Source organism: Mytilus californianus, unplaced genomic scaffold, assembly GCF_021869535.1.
Source record: "Mytilus californianus isolate M0D057914Y unplaced genomic scaffold, xbMytCali1.0.p SCAF_48, whole genome shotgun sequence".
Classification (NCBI taxonomy): domain Eukaryota; kingdom Metazoa; phylum Mollusca; class Bivalvia; order Mytilida; family Mytilidae; genus Mytilus; species Mytilus californianus.
Window position 1 is genome coordinate 1,435,739 of NW_026262699.1, and position 24,000 is coordinate 1,459,738.

General features: G+C 34.6%; 19 non-coding genes across 19 annotated transcripts; all 19 read left to right on the top strand.

The window, feature by feature from the left end:
• The first annotated feature begins 920 nt into the window (after nucleotides 1–920).
• On the top strand, nucleotides 921–1,113 carry LOC127700103 (U2 spliceosomal RNA). The gene has a single exon (XR_007981432.1). It is a non-coding gene; the product is annotated as a U2 spliceosomal RNA (small nuclear RNA).
• A 975-nt stretch (nucleotides 1,114–2,088) lies between these two features.
• LOC127700104 (U2 spliceosomal RNA) lies at nucleotides 2,089–2,281 on the top strand. Its single transcript, XR_007981433.1, has one exon. It is a non-coding gene; the product is annotated as a U2 spliceosomal RNA (small nuclear RNA).
• Nucleotides 2,282–3,256: 975 nt separating this feature from the next.
• On the top strand, nucleotides 3,257–3,449 carry LOC127700106 (U2 spliceosomal RNA). The gene has a single exon (XR_007981434.1). It is a non-coding gene; the product is annotated as a U2 spliceosomal RNA (small nuclear RNA).
• Nucleotides 3,450–4,424: 975 nt separating this feature from the next.
• LOC127700107 (U2 spliceosomal RNA) lies at nucleotides 4,425–4,617 on the top strand. Its single transcript, XR_007981435.1, has one exon. It is a non-coding gene; the product is annotated as a U2 spliceosomal RNA (small nuclear RNA).
• A 975-nt stretch (nucleotides 4,618–5,592) lies between these two features.
• LOC127700108 (U2 spliceosomal RNA) lies at nucleotides 5,593–5,785 on the top strand. The gene has a single exon (XR_007981436.1). It is a non-coding gene; the product is annotated as a U2 spliceosomal RNA (small nuclear RNA).
• A 975-nt stretch (nucleotides 5,786–6,760) lies between these two features.
• On the top strand, nucleotides 6,761–6,953 carry LOC127700109 (U2 spliceosomal RNA). Its single transcript, XR_007981437.1, has one exon. It is a non-coding gene; the product is annotated as a U2 spliceosomal RNA (small nuclear RNA).
• A 975-nt stretch (nucleotides 6,954–7,928) lies between these two features.
• LOC127700110 (U2 spliceosomal RNA) lies at nucleotides 7,929–8,121 on the top strand. Its single transcript, XR_007981438.1, has one exon. It is a non-coding gene; the product is annotated as a U2 spliceosomal RNA (small nuclear RNA).
• Nucleotides 8,122–9,096: 975 nt separating this feature from the next.
• On the top strand, nucleotides 9,097–9,289 carry LOC127700111 (U2 spliceosomal RNA). Its single transcript, XR_007981439.1, has one exon. It is a non-coding gene; the product is annotated as a U2 spliceosomal RNA (small nuclear RNA).
• A 975-nt stretch (nucleotides 9,290–10,264) lies between these two features.
• Nucleotides 10,265–10,457, top strand: LOC127700112 (U2 spliceosomal RNA). Its single transcript, XR_007981440.1, has one exon. It is a non-coding gene; the product is annotated as a U2 spliceosomal RNA (small nuclear RNA).
• A 2,540-nt stretch (nucleotides 10,458–12,997) lies between these two features.
• Nucleotides 12,998–13,186, top strand: LOC127700144 (U2 spliceosomal RNA). The gene has a single exon (XR_007981471.1). It is a non-coding gene; the product is annotated as a U2 spliceosomal RNA (small nuclear RNA).
• A 975-nt stretch (nucleotides 13,187–14,161) lies between these two features.
• On the top strand, nucleotides 14,162–14,354 carry LOC127700114 (U2 spliceosomal RNA). Its single transcript, XR_007981442.1, has one exon. It is a non-coding gene; the product is annotated as a U2 spliceosomal RNA (small nuclear RNA).
• Nucleotides 14,355–15,329: 975 nt separating this feature from the next.
• Nucleotides 15,330–15,522, top strand: LOC127700115 (U2 spliceosomal RNA). Its single transcript, XR_007981443.1, has one exon. It is a non-coding gene; the product is annotated as a U2 spliceosomal RNA (small nuclear RNA).
• A 975-nt stretch (nucleotides 15,523–16,497) lies between these two features.
• Nucleotides 16,498–16,690, top strand: LOC127700116 (U2 spliceosomal RNA). The gene has a single exon (XR_007981444.1). It is a non-coding gene; the product is annotated as a U2 spliceosomal RNA (small nuclear RNA).
• Nucleotides 16,691–17,665: 975 nt separating this feature from the next.
• Nucleotides 17,666–17,858, top strand: LOC127700117 (U2 spliceosomal RNA). The gene has a single exon (XR_007981445.1). It is a non-coding gene; the product is annotated as a U2 spliceosomal RNA (small nuclear RNA).
• Nucleotides 17,859–18,833: 975 nt separating this feature from the next.
• On the top strand, nucleotides 18,834–19,026 carry LOC127700118 (U2 spliceosomal RNA). The gene has a single exon (XR_007981446.1). It is a non-coding gene; the product is annotated as a U2 spliceosomal RNA (small nuclear RNA).
• A 975-nt stretch (nucleotides 19,027–20,001) lies between these two features.
• Nucleotides 20,002–20,194, top strand: LOC127700119 (U2 spliceosomal RNA). The gene has a single exon (XR_007981447.1). It is a non-coding gene; the product is annotated as a U2 spliceosomal RNA (small nuclear RNA).
• A 975-nt stretch (nucleotides 20,195–21,169) lies between these two features.
• LOC127700120 (U2 spliceosomal RNA) lies at nucleotides 21,170–21,362 on the top strand. The gene has a single exon (XR_007981448.1). It is a non-coding gene; the product is annotated as a U2 spliceosomal RNA (small nuclear RNA).
• A 975-nt stretch (nucleotides 21,363–22,337) lies between these two features.
• On the top strand, nucleotides 22,338–22,530 carry LOC127700122 (U2 spliceosomal RNA). The gene has a single exon (XR_007981449.1). It is a non-coding gene; the product is annotated as a U2 spliceosomal RNA (small nuclear RNA).
• Nucleotides 22,531–23,505: 975 nt separating this feature from the next.
• Nucleotides 23,506–23,698, top strand: LOC127700123 (U2 spliceosomal RNA). Its single transcript, XR_007981450.1, has one exon. It is a non-coding gene; the product is annotated as a U2 spliceosomal RNA (small nuclear RNA).
• Nucleotides 23,699–24,000: the final 302 nt, after the last annotated feature.

A 24,000-nucleotide genomic window follows, 5' to 3' on the forward strand; every position in this document is an offset into this window, starting at 1 on the left:
AACAGCCTGAATTAGATATTCTGTAATGCTTTTCACTGCACATATGTACTCTTTCTGTATTTTTTTCTTTGATTTTTATGCTATGAATTTGCGTAAAATGTATAGTGTTACACATTGTTGTAAATTAATTCTACCACACGTGCATGTTAAATATTAAGTAACATTTTTTTACGTCTGTTCGCTTAAAAATATTTGATTTTTGATTTTCTATAGTGTAATACTTTTGTTGTCGCTTGTGAATACAAATAAAACAGTACATGCGAGTCGAATTATATTCTCGCTCCTTAAAAGAAAAATCTAAATTTTTAGCGTTACGAAAAAGCGTCGGAAAAGAATTCCGTCCTCCTTCTATTGTCAATTATTGCTATAGCGACGTAGCCTGAGAACGAGGGCAGACGATGGAAACTTCAGTTGGCCGGTAAGTTTTTTCTTCTTTCCAAAATATATTCAAACATAGCTATACCGGTCAATTCCTAAATATTTAAAAACATGTGTACTTTAATGTTTGTGTCAATCAAATGAGACAGTCAAAAGTCCGTGCTATTTGTGAAAAGCGTGGAATTTATTTATGATCAAAGAAATTTCTCGAAAAACTACGTTCATCGGACCTAAGGGAAATCGATATGAAAATGTAATTTGGTTCGACATAGAGAAAATACGTATGATATACGTTTATAATATTATTACCGCTTTTATTCCGACTTGCCGTATTTCACAAGCCGTTTTTTATTTTCACGCCAGTTTTGTCAAGCAAAAATCGTTTCGTACTGCCAGGTGTTTGATTCAAAGCAAGCTTTCGTGTTTCGTGTGATTTTTGTATAGAAATTTGCAAAATTTGTGTTCATTTTGTTAGAATTAGAACACCTTGTTCGAGTAAGAAATAGGAATTATAGACTTTGCAAACTCGGAAAGTTTGGAGTATCGCTTCTCGGCCTTTTGGCTAAGATCAAAGTGTAGTATCTGTTCTTATCAGCTTAATATCTGATACGTACCCCATGTGGGTACTTCGATATTAAACTGATTTTTGCAACTAGGTGAGATGTTAGGTGCTTGCACCGCTCTTGCCACGAGTTGGCCTGGTATTGCAGTACCTCCAGGATCGGCTCACTCCCCCATTTGGGGGAGAAAAAATCAAATAGAAAAATAGATTCCCCTCTTTACACCATCAAACAGCCTGAATTAGATATTCTGTAATGCTTTTCACTGCACATATGTACTCTTTCTGTATTTTTTTCTTTGATTTTTATGCTATGAATTTGCGTAAAATGTATAGTGTTACACATTGTTGTAAATTAATTCTACCACACGTGCATGTTAAATATTAAGTAACATTTTTTTACGTCTGTTCGCTTAAAAATATTTGATTTTTGATTTTCTATAGTGTAATACTTTTGTTGTCGCTTGTGAATACAAATAAAACAGTACATGCGAGTCGAATTATATTCTCGCTCCTTAAAAGAAAAATCTAAATTTTTAGCGTTACGAAAAAGCGTCGGAAAAGAATTCCGTCCTCCTTCTATTGTCAATTATTGCTATAGCGACGTAGCCTGAGAACGAGGGCAGACGATGGAAACTTCAGTTGGCCGGTAAGTTTTTTCTTCTTTCCAAAATATATTCAAACATAGCTATACCGGTCAATTCCTAAATATTTAAAAACATGTGTACTTTAATGTTTGTGTCAATCAAATGAGACAGTCAAAAGTCCGTGCTATTTGTGAAAAGCGTGGAATTTATTTATGATCAAAGAAATTTCTCGAAAAACTACGTTCATCGGACCTAAGGGAAATCGATATGAAAATGTAATTTGGTTCGACATAGAGAAAATACGTATGATATACGTTTATAATATTATTACCGCTTTTATTCCGACTTGCCGTATTTCACAAGCCGTTTTTTATTTTCACGCCAGTTTTGTCAAGCAAAAATCGTTTCGTACTGCCAGGTGTTTGATTCAAAGCAAGCTTTCGTGTTTCGTGTGATTTTTGTATAGAAATTTGCAAAATTTGTGTTCATTTTGTTAGAATTAGAACACCTTGTTCGAGTAAGAAATAGGAATTATAGACTTTGCAAACTCGGAAAGTTTGGAGTATCGCTTCTCGGCCTTTTGGCTAAGATCAAAGTGTAGTATCTGTTCTTATCAGCTTAATATCTGATACGTACCCCATGTGGGTACTTCGATATTAAACTGATTTTTGCAACTAGGTGAGATGTTAGGTGCTTGCACCGCTCTTGCCACGAGTTGGCCTGGTATTGCAGTACCTCCAGGATCGGCTCACTCCCCCATTTGGGGGAGAAAAAATCAAATAGAAAAATAGATTCCCCTCTTTACACCATCAAACAGCCTGAATTAGATATTCTGTAATGCTTTTCACTGCACATATGTACTCTTTCTGTATTTTTTTCTTTGATTTTTATGCTATGAATTTGCGTAAAATGTATAGTGTTACACATTGTTGTAAATTAATTCTACCACACGTGCATGTTAAATATTAAGTAACATTTTTTTACGTCTGTTCGCTTAAAAATATTTGATTTTTGATTTTCTATAGTGTAATACTTTTGTTGTCGCTTGTGAATACAAATAAAACAGTACATGCGAGTCGAATTATATTCTCGCTCCTTAAAAGAAAAATCTAAATTTTTAGCGTTACGAAAAAGCGTCGGAAAAGAATTCCGTCCTCCTTCTATTGTCAATTATTGCTATAGCGACGTAGCCTGAGAACGAGGGCAGACGATGGAAACTTCAGTTGGCCGGTAAGTTTTTTCTTCTTTCCAAAATATATTCAAACATAGCTATACCGGTCAATTCCTAAATATTTAAAAACATGTGTACTTTAATGTTTGTGTCAATCAAATGAGACAGTCAAAAGTCCGTGCTATTTGTGAAAAGCGTGGAATTTATTTATGATCAAAGAAATTTCTCGAAAAACTACGTTCATCGGACCTAAGGGAAATCGATATGAAAATGTAATTTGGTTCGACATAGAGAAAATACGTATGATATACGTTTATAATATTATTACCGCTTTTATTCCGACTTGCCGTATTTCACAAGCCGTTTTTTATTTTCACGCCAGTTTTGTCAAGCAAAAATCGTTTCGTACTGCCAGGTGTTTGATTCAAAGCAAGCTTTCGTGTTTCGTGTGATTTTTGTATAGAAATTTGCAAAATTTGTGTTCATTTTGTTAGAATTAGAACACCTTGTTCGAGTAAGAAATAGGAATTATAGACTTTGCAAACTCGGAAAGTTTGGAGTATCGCTTCTCGGCCTTTTGGCTAAGATCAAAGTGTAGTATCTGTTCTTATCAGCTTAATATCTGATACGTACCCCATGTGGGTACTTCGATATTAAACTGATTTTTGCAACTAGGTGAGATGTTAGGTGCTTGCACCGCTCTTGCCACGAGTTGGCCTGGTATTGCAGTACCTCCAGGATCGGCTCACTCCCCCATTTGGGGGAGAAAAAATCAAATAGAAAAATAGATTCCCCTCTTTACACCATCAAACAGCCTGAATTAGATATTCTGTAATGCTTTTCACTGCACATATGTACTCTTTCTGTATTTTTTTCTTTGATTTTTATGCTATGAATTTGCGTAAAATGTATAGTGTTACACATTGTTGTAAATTAATTCTACCACACGTGCATGTTAAATATTAAGTAACATTTTTTTACGTCTGTTCGCTTAAAAATATTTGATTTTTGATTTTCTATAGTGTAATACTTTTGTTGTCGCTTGTGAATACAAATAAAACAGTACATGCGAGTCGAATTATATTCTCGCTCCTTAAAAGAAAAATCTAAATTTTTAGCGTTACGAAAAAGCGTCGGAAAAGAATTCCGTCCTCCTTCTATTGTCAATTATTGCTATAGCGACGTAGCCTGAGAACGAGGGCAGACGATGGAAACTTCAGTTGGCCGGTAAGTTTTTTCTTCTTTCCAAAATATATTCAAACATAGCTATACCGGTCAATTCCTAAATATTTAAAAACATGTGTACTTTAATGTTTGTGTCAATCAAATGAGACAGTCAAAAGTCCGTGCTATTTGTGAAAAGCGTGGAATTTATTTATGATCAAAGAAATTTCTCGAAAAACTACGTTCATCGGACCTAAGGGAAATCGATATGAAAATGTAATTTGGTTCGACATAGAGAAAATACGTATGATATACGTTTATAATATTATTACCGCTTTTATTCCGACTTGCCGTATTTCACAAGCCGTTTTTTATTTTCACGCCAGTTTTGTCAAGCAAAAATCGTTTCGTACTGCCAGGTGTTTGATTCAAAGCAAGCTTTCGTGTTTCGTGTGATTTTTGTATAGAAATTTGCAAAATTTGTGTTCATTTTGTTAGAATTAGAACACCTTGTTCGAGTAAGAAATAGGAATTATAGACTTTGCAAACTCGGAAAGTTTGGAGTATCGCTTCTCGGCCTTTTGGCTAAGATCAAAGTGTAGTATCTGTTCTTATCAGCTTAATATCTGATACGTACCCCATGTGGGTACTTCGATATTAAACTGATTTTTGCAACTAGGTGAGATGTTAGGTGCTTGCACCGCTCTTGCCACGAGTTGGCCTGGTATTGCAGTACCTCCAGGATCGGCTCACTCCCCCATTTGGGGGAGAAAAAATCAAATAGAAAAATAGATTCCCCTCTTTACACCATCAAACAGCCTGAATTAGATATTCTGTAATGCTTTTCACTGCACATATGTACTCTTTCTGTATTTTTTTCTTTGATTTTTATGCTATGAATTTGCGTAAAATGTATAGTGTTACACATTGTTGTAAATTAATTCTACCACACGTGCATGTTAAATATTAAGTAACATTTTTTTACGTCTGTTCGCTTAAAAATATTTGATTTTTGATTTTCTATAGTGTAATACTTTTGTTGTCGCTTGTGAATACAAATAAAACAGTACATGCGAGTCGAATTATATTCTCGCTCCTTAAAAGAAAAATCTAAATTTTTAGCGTTACGAAAAAGCGTCGGAAAAGAATTCCGTCCTCCTTCTATTGTCAATTATTGCTATAGCGACGTAGCCTGAGAACGAGGGCAGACGATGGAAACTTCAGTTGGCCGGTAAGTTTTTTCTTCTTTCCAAAATATATTCAAACATAGCTATACCGGTCAATTCCTAAATATTTAAAAACATGTGTACTTTAATGTTTGTGTCAATCAAATGAGACAGTCAAAAGTCCGTGCTATTTGTGAAAAGCGTGGAATTTATTTATGATCAAAGAAATTTCTCGAAAAACTACGTTCATCGGACCTAAGGGAAATCGATATGAAAATGTAATTTGGTTCGACATAGAGAAAATACGTATGATATACGTTTATAATATTATTACCGCTTTTATTCCGACTTGCCGTATTTCACAAGCCGTTTTTTATTTTCACGCCAGTTTTGTCAAGCAAAAATCGTTTCGTACTGCCAGGTGTTTGATTCAAAGCAAGCTTTCGTGTTTCGTGTGATTTTTGTATAGAAATTTGCAAAATTTGTGTTCATTTTGTTAGAATTAGAACACCTTGTTCGAGTAAGAAATAGGAATTATAGACTTTGCAAACTCGGAAAGTTTGGAGTATCGCTTCTCGGCCTTTTGGCTAAGATCAAAGTGTAGTATCTGTTCTTATCAGCTTAATATCTGATACGTACCCCATGTGGGTACTTCGATATTAAACTGATTTTTGCAACTAGGTGAGATGTTAGGTGCTTGCACCGCTCTTGCCACGAGTTGGCCTGGTATTGCAGTACCTCCAGGATCGGCTCACTCCCCCATTTGGGGGAGAAAAAATCAAATAGAAAAATAGATTCCCCTCTTTACACCATCAAACAGCCTGAATTAGATATTCTGTAATGCTTTTCACTGCACATATGTACTCTTTCTGTATTTTTTTCTTTGATTTTTATGCTATGAATTTGCGTAAAATGTATAGTGTTACACATTGTTGTAAATTAATTCTACCACACGTGCATGTTAAATATTAAGTAACATTTTTTTACGTCTGTTCGCTTAAAAATATTTGATTTTTGATTTTCTATAGTGTAATACTTTTGTTGTCGCTTGTGAATACAAATAAAACAGTACATGCGAGTCGAATTATATTCTCGCTCCTTAAAAGAAAAATCTAAATTTTTAGCGTTACGAAAAAGCGTCGGAAAAGAATTCCGTCCTCCTTCTATTGTCAATTATTGCTATAGCGACGTAGCCTGAGAACGAGGGCAGACGATGGAAACTTCAGTTGGCCGGTAAGTTTTTTCTTCTTTCCAAAATATATTCAAACATAGCTATACCGGTCAATTCCTAAATATTTAAAAACATGTGTACTTTAATGTTTGTGTCAATCAAATGAGACAGTCAAAAGTCCGTGCTATTTGTGAAAAGCGTGGAATTTATTTATGATCAAAGAAATTTCTCGAAAAACTACGTTCATCGGACCTAAGGGAAATCGATATGAAAATGTAATTTGGTTCGACATAGAGAAAATACGTATGATATACGTTTATAATATTATTACCGCTTTTATTCCGACTTGCCGTATTTCACAAGCCGTTTTTTATTTTCACGCCAGTTTTGTCAAGCAAAAATCGTTTCGTACTGCCAGGTGTTTGATTCAAAGCAAGCTTTCGTGTTTCGTGTGATTTTTGTATAGAAATTTGCAAAATTTGTGTTCATTTTGTTAGAATTAGAACACCTTGTTCGAGTAAGAAATAGGAATTATAGACTTTGCAAACTCGGAAAGTTTGGAGTATCGCTTCTCGGCCTTTTGGCTAAGATCAAAGTGTAGTATCTGTTCTTATCAGCTTAATATCTGATACGTACCCCATGTGGGTACTTCGATATTAAACTGATTTTTGCAACTAGGTGAGATGTTAGGTGCTTGCACCGCTCTTGCCACGAGTTGGCCTGGTATTGCAGTACCTCCAGGATCGGCTCACTCCCCCATTTGGGGGAGAAAAAATCAAATAGAAAAATAGATTCCCCTCTTTACACCATCAAACAGCCTGAATTAGATATTCTGTAATGCTTTTCACTGCACATATGTACTCTTTCTGTATTTTTTTCTTTGATTTTTATGCTATGAATTTGCGTAAAATGTATAGTGTTACACATTGTTGTAAATTAATTCTACCACACGTGCATGTTAAATATTAAGTAACATTTTTTTACGTCTGTTCGCTTAAAAATATTTGATTTTTGATTTTCTATAGTGTAATACTTTTGTTGTCGCTTGTGAATACAAATAAAACAGTACATGCGAGTCGAATTATATTCTCGCTCCTTAAAAGAAAAATCTAAATTTTTAGCGTTACGAAAAAGCGTCGGAAAAGAATTCCGTCCTCCTTCTATTGTCAATTATTGCTATAGCGACGTAGCCTGAGAACGAGGGCAGACGATGGAAACTTCAGTTGGCCGGTAAGTTTTTTCTTCTTTCCAAAATATATTCAAACATAGCTATACCGGTCAATTCCTAAATATTTAAAAACATGTGTACTTTAATGTTTGTGTCAATCAAATGAGACAGTCAAAAGTCCGTGCTATTTGTGAAAAGCGTGGAATTTATTTATGATCAAAGAAATTTCTCGAAAAACTACGTTCATCGGACCTAAGGGAAATCGATATGAAAATGTAATTTGGTTCGACATAGAGAAAATACGTATGATATACGTTTATAATATTATTACCGCTTTTATTCCGACTTGCCGTATTTCACAAGCCGTTTTTTATTTTCACGCCAGTTTTGTCAAGCAAAAATCGTTTCGTACTGCCAGGTGTTTGATTCAAAGCAAGCTTTCGTGTTTCGTGTGATTTTTGTATAGAAATTTGCAAAATTTGTGTTCATTTTGTTAGAATTAGAACACCTTGTTCGAGTAAGAAATAGGAATTATAGACTTTGCAAACTCGGAAAGTTTGGAGTATCGCTTCTCGGCCTTTTGGCTAAGATCAAAGTGTAGTATCTGTTCTTATCAGCTTAATATCTGATACGTACCCCATGTGGGTACTTCGATATTAAACTGATTTTTGCAACTAGGTGAGATGTTAGGTGCTTGCACCGCTCTTGCCACGAGTTGGCCTGGTATTGCAGTACCTCCAGGATCGGCTCACTCCCCCATTTGGGGGAGAAAAAATCAAATAGAAAAATAGATTCCCCTCTTTACACCATCAAACAGCCTGAATTAGATATTCTGTAATGCTTTTCACTGCACATATGTACTCTTTCTGTATTTTTTTCTTTGATTTTTATGCTATGAATTTGCGTAAAATGTATAGTGTTACACATTGTTGTAAATTAATTCTACCACACGTGCATGTTAAATATTAAGTAACATTTTTTTACGTCTGTTCGCTTAAAAATATTTGATTTTTGATTTTCTATAGTGTAATACTTTTGTTGTCGCTTGTGAATACAAATAAAACAGTACATGCGAGTCGAATTATATTCTCGCTCCTTAAAAGAAAAATCTAAATTTTTAGCGTTACGAAAAAGCGTCGGAAAAGAATTCCGTCCTCCTTCTATTGTCAATTATTGCTATAGCGACGTAGCCTGAGAACGAGGGCAGACGATGGAAACTTCAGTTGGCCGGTAAGTTTTTTCTTCTTTCCAAAATATATTCAAACATAGCTATACCGGTCAATTCCTAAATATTTAAAAACATGTGTACTTTAATGTTTGTGTCAATCAAATGAGACAGTCAAAAGTCCGTGCTATTTGTGAAAAGCGTGGAATTTATTTATGATCAAAGAAATTTCTCGAAAAACTACGTTCATCGGACCTAAGGGAAATCGATATGAAAATGTAATTTGGTTCGACATAGAGAAAATACGTATGATATACGTTTATAATATTATTACCGCTTTTATTCCGACTTGCCGTATTTCACAAGCCGTTTTTTATTTTCACGCCAGTTTTGTCAAGCAAAAATCGTTTCGTACTGCCAGGTGTTTGATTCAAAGCAAGCTTTCGTGTTTCGTGTGATTTTTGTATAGAAATTTGCAAAATTTGTGTTCATTTTGTTAGAATTAGAACACCTTGTTCGAGTAAGAAATAGGAATTATAGACTTTGCAAACTCGGAAAGTTTGGAGTATCGCTTCTCGGCCTTTTGGCTAAGATCAAAGTGTAGTATCTGTTCTTATCAGCTTAATATCTGATACGTACCCCATGTGGGTACTTCGATATTAAACTGATTTTTGCAACTAGGTGAGATGTTAGGTGCTTGCACCGCTCTTGCCACGAGTTGGCCTGGTATTGCAGTACCTCCAGGATCGGCTCACTCCCCCATTTGGGGGAGAAAAAATCAAATAGAAAAATAGATTCCCCTCTTTACACCATCAAACAGCCTGAATTAGATATTCTGTAATGCTTTTCACTGCACATATGTACTCTTTCTGTATTTTTTTCTTTGATTTTTATGCTATGAATTTGCGTAAAATGTATAGTGTTACACATTGTTGTAAATTAATTCTACCACACGTGCATGTTAAATATTAAGTAACATTTTTTTACGTCTGTTCGCTTAAAAATATTTGATTTTTGATTTTCTATAGTGTAATACTTTTGTTGTCGCTTGTGAATACAAATAAAACAGTACATGCGAGTCGAATTATATTCTCGCTCCTTAAAAGAAAAATCTAAATTTTTAGCGTTACGAAAAAGCGTCGGAAAAGAATTCCGTCCTCCTTCTATTGTCAATTATTGCTATAGCGACGTAGCCTGAGAACGAGGGCAGACGATGGAAACTTCAGTTGGCCGGTAAGTTTTTTCTTCTTTCCAAAATATATTCAAACATAGCTATACCGGTCAATTCCTAAATATTTAAAAACATGTGTACTTTAATGTTTGTGTCAATCAAATGAGACAGTCAAAAGTCCGTGCTATTTGTGAAAAGCGTGGAATTTATTTATGATCAAAGAAATTTCTCGAAAAACTACGTTCATCGGACCTAAGGGAAATCGATATGAAAATGTAATTTGGTTCGACATAGAGAAAATACGTATGATATACGTTTATAATATTATTACCGCTTTTATTCCGACTTGCCGTATTTCACAAGCCGTTTTTTATTTTCACGCCAGTTTTGTCAAGCAAAAATCGTTTCGTACTGCCAGGTGTTTGATTCAAAGCAAGCTTTCGTGTTTCGTGTGATTTTTGTATAGAAATTTGCAAAATTTGTGTTCATTTTGTTAGAATTAGAACACCTTGTTCGAGTAAGAAATAGGAATTATAGACTTTGCAAACTCGGAAAGTTTGGAGTATCGCTTCTCGGCCTTTTGGCTAAGATCAAAGTGTAGTATCTGTTCTTATCAGCTTAATATCTGATACGTACCCCATGTGGGTACTTCGATATTAAACTGATTTTTGCAACTAGGTGAGATGTTAGGTGCTTGCACCGCTCTTGCCACGAGTTGGCCTGGTATTGCAGTACCTCCAGGATCGGCTCACTCCCCCATTTGGGGGAGAAAAAATCAAATAGAAAAATAGATTCCCCTCTTTACACCATCAAACAGCCTGAATTAGATATTCTGTAATGCTTTTCACTGCACATATGTACTCTTTCTGTATTTTTTTCTTTGATTTTTATGCTATGAATTTGCGTAAAATGTATAGTGTTACACATTGTTGTAAATTAATTCTACCACACGTGCATGTTAAATATTAAGTAACATTTTTTTACGTCTGTTCGCTTAAAAATATTTGATTTTTGATTTTCTATAGTGTAATACTTTTGTTGTCGCTTGTGAATACAAATAAAACAGTACATGCGAGTCGAATTATATTCTCGCTCCTTAAAAGAAAAATCTAAATTTTTAGCGTTACGAAAAAGCGTCGGAAAAGAATTCCGTCCTCCTTCTATTGTCAATTATTGCTATAGCGACGTAGCCTGAGAACGAGGGCAGACGATGGAAACTTCAGTTGGCCGGTAAGTTTTTTCTTCTTTCCAAAATATATTCAAACATAGCTATACCGGTCAATTCCTAAATATTTAAAAACATGTGTACTTTAATGTTTGTGTCAATCAAATGAGACAGTCAAAAGTCCGTGCTATTTGTGAAAAGCGTGGAATTTATTTATGATCAAAGAAATTTCTCGAAAAACTACGTTCATCGGACCTAAGGGAAATCGATATGAAAATGTAATTTGGTTCGACATAGAGAAAATACGTATGATATACGTTTATAATATTATTACCGCTTTTATTCCGACTTGCCGTATTTCACAAGCCGTTTTTTATTTTCACGCCAGTTTTGTCAAGCAAAAATCGTTTCGTACTGCCAGGTGTTTGATTCAAAGCAAGCTTTCGTGTTTCGTGTGATTTTTGTATAGAAATTTGCAAAATTTGTGTTCATTTTGTTAGAATTAGAACACCTTGTTCGAGTAAGAAATAGGAATTATAGACTTTGCAAACTCGGAAAGTTTGGAGTATCGCTTCTCGGCCTTTTGTCTCAGACCAAAGCGAGTGAAAAGTTTTTCGTTCATAGTTATTTAGTCAAAATGGAATCAGTTGATGTACAGTTGTTGAGATGCAGTGCGAAGTTTATCTTCACAGATGGTTTTCCGGACAACCCGAGATCGTGGATTATCCGTATTTTGAAAACAGTTGTCGCCCCTGAGGACATCAAAGCAGTTTTTAAATGTGACATTGGTGGTGCATGGTATACAACGTTTACTTCAGCAGAAATTGCAGAGAAAGTTGTTAACTCTGACTTTTCGGCATTAGATACCAAGATTAATGTGAGTCGTGCAGACAAAAAAACCGTTCAGTTGAAAGTTTTATGGTTACCCGTGTGGATAAAACTGTCAGCAGTTGAAGTATTCTTTGAACGTTTTGGGAAAATACTTACCTGTAATAGAGAAACTGAAAGTGTAGAAGGTGTAACATTTGCAAATGGAAATATAAAAGTGGCTTTGGAGATGAAAGAACAGGATATACAGGATATTCCGTACCGTGCCGTTATCGGAGGTAAAGACTGTCTGTTAACCGTGTATGGAAGACCGCCATTGTGTCTTAAGTGCAAGCAAGTTGGACATATACGTAGAAATTGTCCTTACGTTAAAAAGGCAGAGGTGCCTTCGCAAGAAGTTTCTGTACCTGAAACGCAGAACAGTGATATGCCGGATACAAGTGAACAGTCAAGTGGTTCTACGTTGTGGTGTGATGCTGCTCCGGAACCAGAATCTCTTCTTCCTGGAATAGAAACAACAGATTATTTTGACATTCAATCCGTTATTGATAAGAATACAGGGGAAAAAGTAACAAAAGTGTATAAAAAGAACAAAGAAGGAACTGAAGTTGTATTAGTGGATCCTGAAAGTGTTAATATTATAATAGGGAAAGAAAAGGATAAAAGAAAACATGCTGGAATGTTACAAAAAGCAATACTAGAATCAACAGGACTTAAAGTGGTAATTAATTCTAATTATAGTGTTTAAATTTGACAAGTATTTAAAGGTGTAAAATAATTTTGTTTGAAAGTTTAAAAGTAAAAAGTGTTTATCGTAGCACACATGACAATGCATTATAGACTTTAGTGGGTTGTGTGTGTACGATATAGATTAGGATATTTAAATGTAATCACTTATAAATATATATGTACATGGTGTTTTGATTTTGTTAAAGGTAAATAGTATAGGTAAAATTTATCGGATGACTTTTATTTATAGTTTGATTTAAATATAATACTAGTATTCGAAAACTGGTTTTAATTATAAAGATAAATTATTAAAGGGAAGTTTATATATAGATTTGTAAAAGGAATTTAAAAAACTTTTGTTGTTTACTCTAAAAAGGGGGGTTTTCAGTAATTATTTAGGGGTTTTGAAAATTGATTTCATACTAATTTGTTTTCAGTAATTTGATATAACTAAAGTATAAAGATTATCAGTATTTTTCGGAATTTATTTAATATTGAGTTACAATCGTATTATCTGTGATATATGATTTTAACTATTGATTGTAGTCAATATAAGTATTTGGTATCTATTATTAATAAAATTTTTGAAATATAAAAAAAAAAAAAAGTATCTGTTCTTATCAGCTTAATATCTGATACGTACCCCATGTGGGTACTTCGATATTAAACTGATTTTTGCAACTAGGTGAGATGTTAGGTGCTTGCACCGCTCTTGCCACGAGTTGGCCTGGTATTGCAGTACCTCCAGGATCGGCTCACTCCCCCATTTGGGGGAGAAAAAATCAAATAGAAAAATAGATTCCCCTCTTTACACCATCAAACAGCCTGAATTAGATATTCTGTAATGCTTTTCACTGCACATATGTACTCTTTCTGTATTTTTTTCTTTGATTTTTATGCTATGAATTTGCGTAAAATGTATAGTGTTACACATTGTTGTAAATTAATTCTACCACACGTGCATGTTAAATATTAAGTAACATTTTTTTACGTCTGTTCGCTTAAAAATATTTGATTTTTGATTTTCTATAGTGTAATACTTTTGTTGTCGCTTGTGAATACAAATAAAACAGTACATGCGAGTCGAATTATATTCTCGCTCCTTAAAAGAAAAATCTAAATTTTTAGCGTTACGAAAAAGCGTCGGAAAAGAATTCCGTCCTCCTTCTATTGTCAATTATTGCTATAGCGACGTAGCCTGAGAACGAGGGCAGACGATGGAAACTTCAGTTGGCCGGTAAGTTTTTTCTTCTTTCCAAAATATATTCAAACATAGCTATACCGGTCAATTCCTAAATATTTAAAAACATGTGTACTTTAATGTTTGTGTCAATCAAATGAGACAGTCAAAAGTCCGTGCTATTTGTGAAAAGCGTGGAATTTATTTATGATCAAAGAAATTTCTCGAAAAACTACGTTCATCGGACCTAAGGGAAATCGATATGAAAATGTAATTTGGTTCGACATAGAGAAAATACGTATGATATACGTTTATAATATTATTACCGCTTTTATTCCGACTTGCCGTATTTCACAAGCCGTTTTTTATTTTCACGCCAGTTTTGTCAAGCAAAAATCGTTTCGTACTGCCAGGTGTTTGATTCAAAGCAAGCTTTCGTGTTTCGTGTGATTTTTGTATAGAAATTTGCAAAATTTGTGTTCATTTTGTTAGAATTAGAACACCTTGTTCGAGTAAGAAATAGGAATTATAGACTTTGCAAACTCGGAAAGTTTGGAGTATCGCTTCTCGGCCTTTTGGCTAAGATCAAAGTGTAGTATCTGTTCTTATCAGCTTAATATCTGATACGTACCCCATGTGGGTACTTCGATATTAAACTGATTTTTGCAACTAGGTGAGATGTTAGGTGCTTGCACCGCTCTTGCCACGAGTTGGCCTGGTATTGCAGTACCTCCAGGATCGGCTCACTCCCCCATTTGGGGGAGAAAAAATCAAATAGAAAAATAGATTCCCCTCTTTACACCATCAAACAGCCTGAATTAGATATTCTGTAATGCTTTTCACTGCACATATGTACTCTTTCTGTATTTTTTTCTTTGATTTTTATGCTATGAATTTGCGTAAAATGTATAGTGTTACACATTGTTGTAAATTAATTCTACCACACGTGCATGTTAAATATTAAGTAACATTTTTTTACGTCTGTTCGCTTAAAAATATTTGATTTTTGATTTTCTATAGTGTAATACTTTTGTTGTCGCTTGTGAATACAAATAAAACAGTACATGCGAGTCGAATTATATTCTCGCTCCTTAAAAGAAAAATCTAAATTTTTAGCGTTACGAAAAAGCGTCGGAAAAGAATTCCGTCCTCCTTCTATTGTCAATTATTGCTATAGCGACGTAGCCTGAGAACGAGGGCAGACGATGGAAACTTCAGTTGGCCGGTAAGTTTTTTCTTCTTTCCAAAATATATTCAAACATAGCTATACCGGTCAATTCCTAAATATTTAAAAACATGTGTACTTTAATGTTTGTGTCAATCAAATGAGACAGTCAAAAGTCCGTGCTATTTGTGAAAAGCGTGGAATTTATTTATGATCAAAGAAATTTCTCGAAAAACTACGTTCATCGGACCTAAGGGAAATCGATATGAAAATGTAATTTGGTTCGACATAGAGAAAATACGTATGATATACGTTTATAATATTATTACCGCTTTTATTCCGACTTGCCGTATTTCACAAGCCGTTTTTTATTTTCACGCCAGTTTTGTCAAGCAAAAATCGTTTCGTACTGCCAGGTGTTTGATTCAAAGCAAGCTTTCGTGTTTCGTGTGATTTTTGTATAGAAATTTGCAAAATTTGTGTTCATTTTGTTAGAATTAGAACACCTTGTTCGAGTAAGAAATAGGAATTATAGACTTTGCAAACTCGGAAAGTTTGGAGTATCGCTTCTCGGCCTTTTGGCTAAGATCAAAGTGTAGTATCTGTTCTTATCAGCTTAATATCTGATACGTACCCCATGTGGGTACTTCGATATTAAACTGATTTTTGCAACTAGGTGAGATGTTAGGTGCTTGCACCGCTCTTGCCACGAGTTGGCCTGGTATTGCAGTACCTCCAGGATCGGCTCACTCCCCCATTTGGGGGAGAAAAAATCAAATAGAAAAATAGATTCCCCTCTTTACACCATCAAACAGCCTGAATTAGATATTCTGTAATGCTTTTCACTGCACATATGTACTCTTTCTGTATTTTTTTCTTTGATTTTTATGCTATGAATTTGCGTAAAATGTATAGTGTTACACATTGTTGTAAATTAATTCTACCACACGTGCATGTTAAATATTAAGTAACATTTTTTTACGTCTGTTCGCTTAAAAATATTTGATTTTTGATTTTCTATAGTGTAATACTTTTGTTGTCGCTTGTGAATACAAATAAAACAGTACATGCGAGTCGAATTATATTCTCGCTCCTTAAAAGAAAAATCTAAATTTTTAGCGTTACGAAAAAGCGTCGGAAAAGAATTCCGTCCTCCTTCTATTGTCAATTATTGCTATAGCGACGTAGCCTGAGAACGAGGGCAGACGATGGAAACTTCAGTTGGCCGGTAAGTTTTTTCTTCTTTCCAAAATATATTCAAACATAGCTATACCGGTCAATTCCTAAATATTTAAAAACATGTGTACTTTAATGTTTGTGTCAATCAAATGAGACAGTCAAAAGTCCGTGCTATTTGTGAAAAGCGTGGAATTTATTTATGATCAAAGAAATTTCTCGAAAAACTACGTTCATCGGACCTAAGGGAAATCGATATGAAAATGTAATTTGGTTCGACATAGAGAAAATACGTATGATATACGTTTATAATATTATTACCGCTTTTATTCCGACTTGCCGTATTTCACAAGCCGTTTTTTATTTTCACGCCAGTTTTGTCAAGCAAAAATCGTTTCGTACTGCCAGGTGTTTGATTCAAAGCAAGCTTTCGTGTTTCGTGTGATTTTTGTATAGAAATTTGCAAAATTTGTGTTCATTTTGTTAGAATTAGAACACCTTGTTCGAGTAAGAAATAGGAATTATAGACTTTGCAAACTCGGAAAGTTTGGAGTATCGCTTCTCGGCCTTTTGGCTAAGATCAAAGTGTAGTATCTGTTCTTATCAGCTTAATATCTGATACGTACCCCATGTGGGTACTTCGATATTAAACTGATTTTTGCAACTAGGTGAGATGTTAGGTGCTTGCACCGCTCTTGCCACGAGTTGGCCTGGTATTGCAGTACCTCCAGGATCGGCTCACTCCCCCATTTGGGGGAGAAAAAATCAAATAGAAAAATAGATTCCCCTCTTTACACCATCAAACAGCCTGAATTAGATATTCTGTAATGCTTTTCACTGCACATATGTACTCTTTCTGTATTTTTTTCTTTGATTTTTATGCTATGAATTTGCGTAAAATGTATAGTGTTACACATTGTTGTAAATTAATTCTACCACACGTGCATGTTAAATATTAAGTAACATTTTTTTACGTCTGTTCGCTTAAAAATATTTGATTTTTGATTTTCTATAGTGTAATACTTTTGTTGTCGCTTGTGAATACAAATAAAACAGTACATGCGAGTCGAATTATATTCTCGCTCCTTAAAAGAAAAATCTAAATTTTTAGCGTTACGAAAAAGCGTCGGAAAAGAATTCCGTCCTCCTTCTATTGTCAATTATTGCTATAGCGACGTAGCCTGAGAACGAGGGCAGACGATGGAAACTTCAGTTGGCCGGTAAGTTTTTTCTTCTTTCCAAAATATATTCAAACATAGCTATACCGGTCAATTCCTAAATATTTAAAAACATGTGTACTTTAATGTTTGTGTCAATCAAATGAGACAGTCAAAAGTCCGTGCTATTTGTGAAAAGCGTGGAATTTATTTATGATCAAAGAAATTTCTCGAAAAACTACGTTCATCGGACCTAAGGGAAATCGATATGAAAATGTAATTTGGTTCGACATAGAGAAAATACGTATGATATACGTTTATAATATTATTACCGCTTTTATTCCGACTTGCCGTATTTCACAAGCCGTTTTTTATTTTCACGCCAGTTTTGTCAAGCAAAAATCGTTTCGTACTGCCAGGTGTTTGATTCAAAGCAAGCTTTCGTGTTTCGTGTGATTTTTGTATAGAAATTTGCAAAATTTGTGTTCATTTTGTTAGAATTAGAACACCTTGTTCGAGTAAGAAATAGGAATTATAGACTTTGCAAACTCGGAAAGTTTGGAGTATCGCTTCTCGGCCTTTTGGCTAAGATCAAAGTGTAGTATCTGTTCTTATCAGCTTAATATCTGATACGTACCCCATGTGGGTACTTCGATATTAAACTGATTTTTGCAACTAGGTGAGATGTTAGGTGCTTGCACCGCTCTTGCCACGAGTTGGCCTGGTATTGCAGTACCTCCAGGATCGGCTCACTCCCCCATTTGGGGGAGAAAAAATCAAATAGAAAAATAGATTCCCCTCTTTACACCATCAAACAGCCTGAATTAGATATTCTGTAATGCTTTTCACTGCACATATGTACTCTTTCTGTATTTTTTTCTTTGATTTTTATGCTATGAATTTGCGTAAAATGTATAGTGTTACACATTGTTGTAAATTAATTCTACCACACGTGCATGTTAAATATTAAGTAACATTTTTTTACGTCTGTTCGCTTAAAAATATTTGATTTTTGATTTTCTATAGTGTAATACTTTTGTTGTCGCTTGTGAATACAAATAAAACAGTACATGCGAGTCGAATTATATTCTCGCTCCTTAAAAGAAAAATCTAAATTTTTAGCGTTACGAAAAAGCGTCGGAAAAGAATTCCGTCCTCCTTCTATTGTCAATTATTGCTATAGCGACGTAGCCTGAGAACGAGGGCAGACGATGGAAACTTCAGTTGGCCGGTAAGTTTTTTCTTCTTTCCAAAATATATTCAAACATAGCTATACCGGTCAATTCCTAAATATTTAAAAACATGTGTACTTTAATGTTTGTGTCAATCAAATGAGACAGTCAAAAGTCCGTGCTATTTGTGAAAAGCGTGGAATTTATTTATGATCAAAGAAATTTCTCGAAAAACTACGTTCATCGGACCTAAGGGAAATCGATATGAAAATGTAATTTGGTTCGACATAGAGAAAATACGTATGATATACGTTTATAATATTATTACCGCTTTTATTCCGACTTGCCGTATTTCACAAGCCGTTTTTTATTTTCACGCCAGTTTTGTCAAGCAAAAATCGTTTCGTACTGCCAGGTGTTTGATTCAAAGCAAGCTTTCGTGTTTCGTGTGATTTTTGTATAGAAATTTGCAAAATTTGTGTTCATTTTGTTAGAATTAGAACACCTTGTTCGAGTAAGAAATAGGAATTATAGACTTTGCAAACTCGGAAAGTTTGGAGTATCGCTTCTCGGCCTTTTGGCTAAGATCAAAGTGTAGTATCTGTTCTTATCAGCTTAATATCTGATACGTACCCCATGTGGGTACTTCGATATTAAACTGATTTTTGCAACTAGGTGAGATGTTAGGTGCTTGCACCGCTCTTGCCACGAGTTGGCCTGGTATTGCAGTACCTCCAGGATCGGCTCACTCCCCCATTTGGGGGAGAAAAAATCAAATAGAAAAATAGATTCCCCTCTTTACACCATCAAACAGCCTGAATTAGATATTCTGTAATGCTTTTCACTGCACATATGTACTCTTTCTGTATTTTTTTCTTTGATTTTTATGCTATGAATTTGCGTAAAATGTATAGTGTTACACATTGTTGTAAATTAATTCTACCACACGTGCATGTTAAATATTAAGTAACATTTTTTTACGTCTGTTCGCTTAAAAATATTTGATTTTTGATTTTCTATAGTGTAATACTTTTGTTGTCGCTTGTGAATACAAATAAAACAGTACATGCGAGTCGAATTATATTCTCGCTCCTTAAAAGAAAAATCTAAATTTTTAGCGTTACGAAAAAGCGTCGGAAAAGAATTCCGTCCTCCTTCTATTGTCAATTATTGCTATAGCGACGTAGCCTGAGAACGAGGGCAGACGATGGAAACTTCAGTTGGCCGGTAAGTTTTTTCTTCTTTCCAAAATATATTCAAACATAGCTATACCGGTCAATTCCTAAATATTTAAAAACATGTGTACTTTAATGTTTGTGTCAATCAAATGAGACAGTCAAAAGTCCGTGCTATTTGTGAAAAGCGTGGAATTTATTTATGATCAAAGAAATTTCTCGAAAAACTACGTTCATCGGACCTAAGGGAAATCGATATGAAAATGTAATTTGGTTCGACATAGAGAAAATACGTATGATATACGTTTATAATATTATTACCGCTTTTATTCCGACTTGCCGTATTTCACAAGCCGTTTTTTATTTTCACGCCAGTTTTGTCAAGCAAAAATCGTTTCGTACTGCCAGGTGTTTGATTCAAAGCAAGCTTTCGTGTTTCGTGTGATTTTTGTATAGAAATTTGCAAAATTTGTGTTCATTTTGTTAGAATTAGAACACCTTGTTCGAGTAAGAAATAGGAATTATAGACTTTGCAAACTCGGAAAGTTTGGAGTATCGCTTCTCGGCCTTTTGGCTAAGATCAAAGTGTAGTATCTGTTCTTATCAGCTTAATATCTGATACGTACCCCATGTGGGTACTTCGATATTAAACTGATTTTTGCAACTAGGTGAGATGTTAGGTGCTTGCACCGCTCTTGCCACGAGTTGGCCTGGTATTGCAGTACCTCCAGGATCGGCTCACTCCCCCATTTGGGGGAGAAAAAATCAAATAGAAAAATAGATTCCCCTCTTTACACCATCAAACAGCCTGAATTAGATATTCTGTAATGCTTTTCACTGCACATATGTACTCTTTCTGTATTTTTTTCTTTGATTTTTATGCTATGAATTTGCGTAAAATGTATAGTGTTACACATTGTTGTAAATTAATTCTACCACACGTGCATGTTAAATATTAAGTAACATTTTTTTACGTCTGTTCGCTTAAAAATATTTGATTTTTGATTTTCTATAGTGTAATACTTTTGTTGTCGCTTGTGAATACAAATAAAACAGTACATGCGAGTCGAATTATATTCTCGCTCCTTAAAAGAAAAATCTAAATTTTTAGCGTTACGAAAAAGCGTCGGAAAAGAATTCCGTCCTCCTTCTATTGTCAATTATTGCTATAGCGACGTAGCCTGAGAACGAGGGCAGACGATGGAAACTTCAGTTGGCCGGTAAGTTTTTTCTTCTTTCCAAAATATATTCAAACATAGCTATACCGGTCAATTCCTAAATATTTAAAAACATGTGTACTTTAATGTTTGTGTCAATCAAATGAGACAGTCAAAAGTCCGTGCTATTTGTGAAAAGCGTGGAATTTATTTATGATCAAAGAAATTTCTCGAAAAACTACGTTCATCGGACCTAAGGGAAATCGATATGAAAATGTAATTTGGTTCGACATAGAGAAAATACGTATGATATACGTTTATAATATTATTACCGCTTTTATTCCGACTTGCCGTATTTCACAAGCCGTTTTTTATTTTCACGCCAGTTTTGTCAAGCAAAAATCGTTTCGTACTGCCAGGTGTTTGATTCAAAGCAAGCTTTCGTGTTTCGTGTGATTTTTGTATAGAAATTTGCAAAATTTGTGTTCATTTTGTTAGAATTAGAACACCTTGTTCGAGTAAGAAATAGGAATTATAGACTTTGCAAACTCGGAAAGTTTGGAGTATCGCTTCTCGGCCTTTTGGCTAAGATCAAAGTGTAGTATCTGTTCTTATCAGCTTAATATCTGATACGTACCCCATGTGGGTACTTCGATATTAAACTGATTTTTGCAACTAGGTGAGATGTTAGGTGCTTGCACCGCTCTTGCCACGAGTTGGCCTGGTATTGCAGTACCTCCAGGATCGGCTCACTCCCCCATTTGGGGGAGAAAAAATCAAATAGAAAAATAGATTCCCCTCTTTACACCATCAAACAGCCTGAATTAGATATTCTGTAATGCTTTTCACTGCACATATGTACTCTTTCTGTATTTTTTTCTTTGATTTTTATGCTATGAATTTGCGTAAAATGTATAGTGTTACACATTGTTGTAAATTAATTCTACCACACGTGCATGTTAAATATTAAGTAACATTTTTTTACGTCTGTTCGCTTAAAAATATTTGATTTTTGATTTTCTATAGTGTAATACTTTTGTTGTCGCTTGTGAATACAAATAAAACAGTACATGCGAGTCGAATTATATTCTCGCTCCTTAAAAGAAAAATCTAAATTTTTAGCGTTACGAAAAAGCGTCGGAAAAGAATTCCGTCCTCCTTCTATTGTCAATTATTGCTATAGCGACGTAGCCTGAGAACGAGGGCAGACGATGGAAACTTCAGTTGGCCGGTAAGTTTTTTCTTCTTTCCAAAATATATTCAAACATAGCTATACCGGTCAATTCCTAAATATTTAAAAACATGTGTACTTTAATGTTTGTGTCAATCAAATGAGACAGTCAAAAGTCCGTGCTATTTGTGAAAAGCGTGGAATTTATTTATGATCAAAGAAATTTCTCGAAAAACTACGTTCATCGGACCTAAGGGAAATCGATATGAAAATGTAATTTGGTTCGACATAGAGAAAATACGTATGATATACGTTTATAATATTATTACCGCTTTTATTCCGACTTGCCGTATTTCACAAGCCGTTTTTTATTTTCACGCCAGTTTTGTCAAGCAAAAATCGTTTCGTACTGCCAGGTGTTTGATTCAAAGCAAGCTTTCGTGTTTCGTGTGATTTTTGTATAGAAATTTGCAAAATTTGTGTTCATTTTGTTAGAATTAGAACACCTTGTTCGAGTAAGAAATAGGAATTATAGACTTTGCAAACTCGGAAAGTTTGGAGTATCGCTTCTCGGCCTTTTGGCTAAGATCAAAGTGTAGTATCTGTTCTTATCAGCTTAATATCTGATACGTACCCCATGTGGGTACTTCGATATTAAACTGATTTTTGCAACTAGGTGAGATGTTAGGTGCTTGCACCGCTCTTGCCACGAGTTGGCCTGGTATTGCAGTACCTCCAGGATCGGCTCACTCCCCCATTTGGGGGAGAAAAAATCAAATAGAAAAATAGATTCCCCTCTTTACACCATCAAACAGCCTGAATTAGATATTCTGTAATGCTTTTCACTGCACATATGTACTCTTTCTGTATTTTTTTCTTTGATTTTTATGCTATGAATTTGCGTAAAATGTATAGTGTTACACATTGTTGTAAATTAATTCTACCACACGTGCATGTTAAATATTAAGTAACATTTTTTTACGTCTGTTCGCTTAAAAATATTTGATTTTTGATTTTCTATAGTGTAATACTTTTGTTGTCGCTTGTGAATACAAATAAAACAGTACATGCGAGTCGAATTATATTCTCGCTCCTTAAAAGAAAAATCTAAATTTTTAGCGTTACGAAAAAGCGTCGGAAAAGAATTCCGTCCTCCTTCTATTGTCAATTATTGCTATAGCGACGTAGCCTGAGAACGAGGGCAGACGATGGAAACTTCAGTTGGCCGGTAAGTTTTTTCTTCTTTCCAAAATATATTCAAACATAGCTATACCGGTCAATTCCTAAATATTTAAAAACATGTGTACTTTAATGTTTGTGTCAATCAAATGAGACAGTCAAAAGTCCGTGCTATTTGTGAAAAGCGTGGAATTTATTTATGATCAAAGAAATTTCTCGAAAAACTACGTTCATCGGACCTAAGGGAAATCGATATGAAAATGTAATTTGGTTCGACATAGAGAAAATACGTATGATATACGTTTATAATATTATTACCGCTTTTATTCCGACTTGCCGTATTTCACAAGCCGTTTTTTATTTTCACGCCAGTTTTGTCAAGCAAAAATCGTTTCGTACTGCCAGGTGTTTGATTCAAAGCAAGCTTTCGTGTTTCGTGTGATTTTTGTATAGAAATTTGCAAAATTTGTGTTCATTTTGTTAGAATTAGAACACCTTGTTCGAGTAAGAAATAGGAATTATAGACTTTGCAAACTCGGAAAGTTTGGAGTATCGCTTCTCGGCCTTTTGGCTAAGATCAAAGTGTAGTATCTGTTCTTATCAGCTTAATATCTGATACGTACCCCATGTGGGTACTTCGATATTAAACTGATTTTTGCAACTAGGTGAGATGTTAGGTGCTTGCACCGCTCTTGCCACGAGTTGGCCTGGTATTGCAGTACCTCCAGGATCGGCTCACTCCCCCATTTGGGGGAGAAAAAATCAAATAGAAAAATAGATTCCCCTCTTTACACCATCAAACAGCCTGAATTAGATATTCTGTAATGCTTTTCACTGCACATATGTACTCTTTCTGTATTTTTTTCTTTGATTTTTATGCTATGAATTTGCGTAAAATGTATAGTGTTACACATTGTTGTAAATTAATTCTACCACACGTGCATGTTAAATATTAAGTAACATTTTTTTACGTCTGTTCGCTTAAAAATATTTGATTTTTGATTTTCTATAGTGTAATACTTTTGTTGTCGCTTGTGAATACAAAT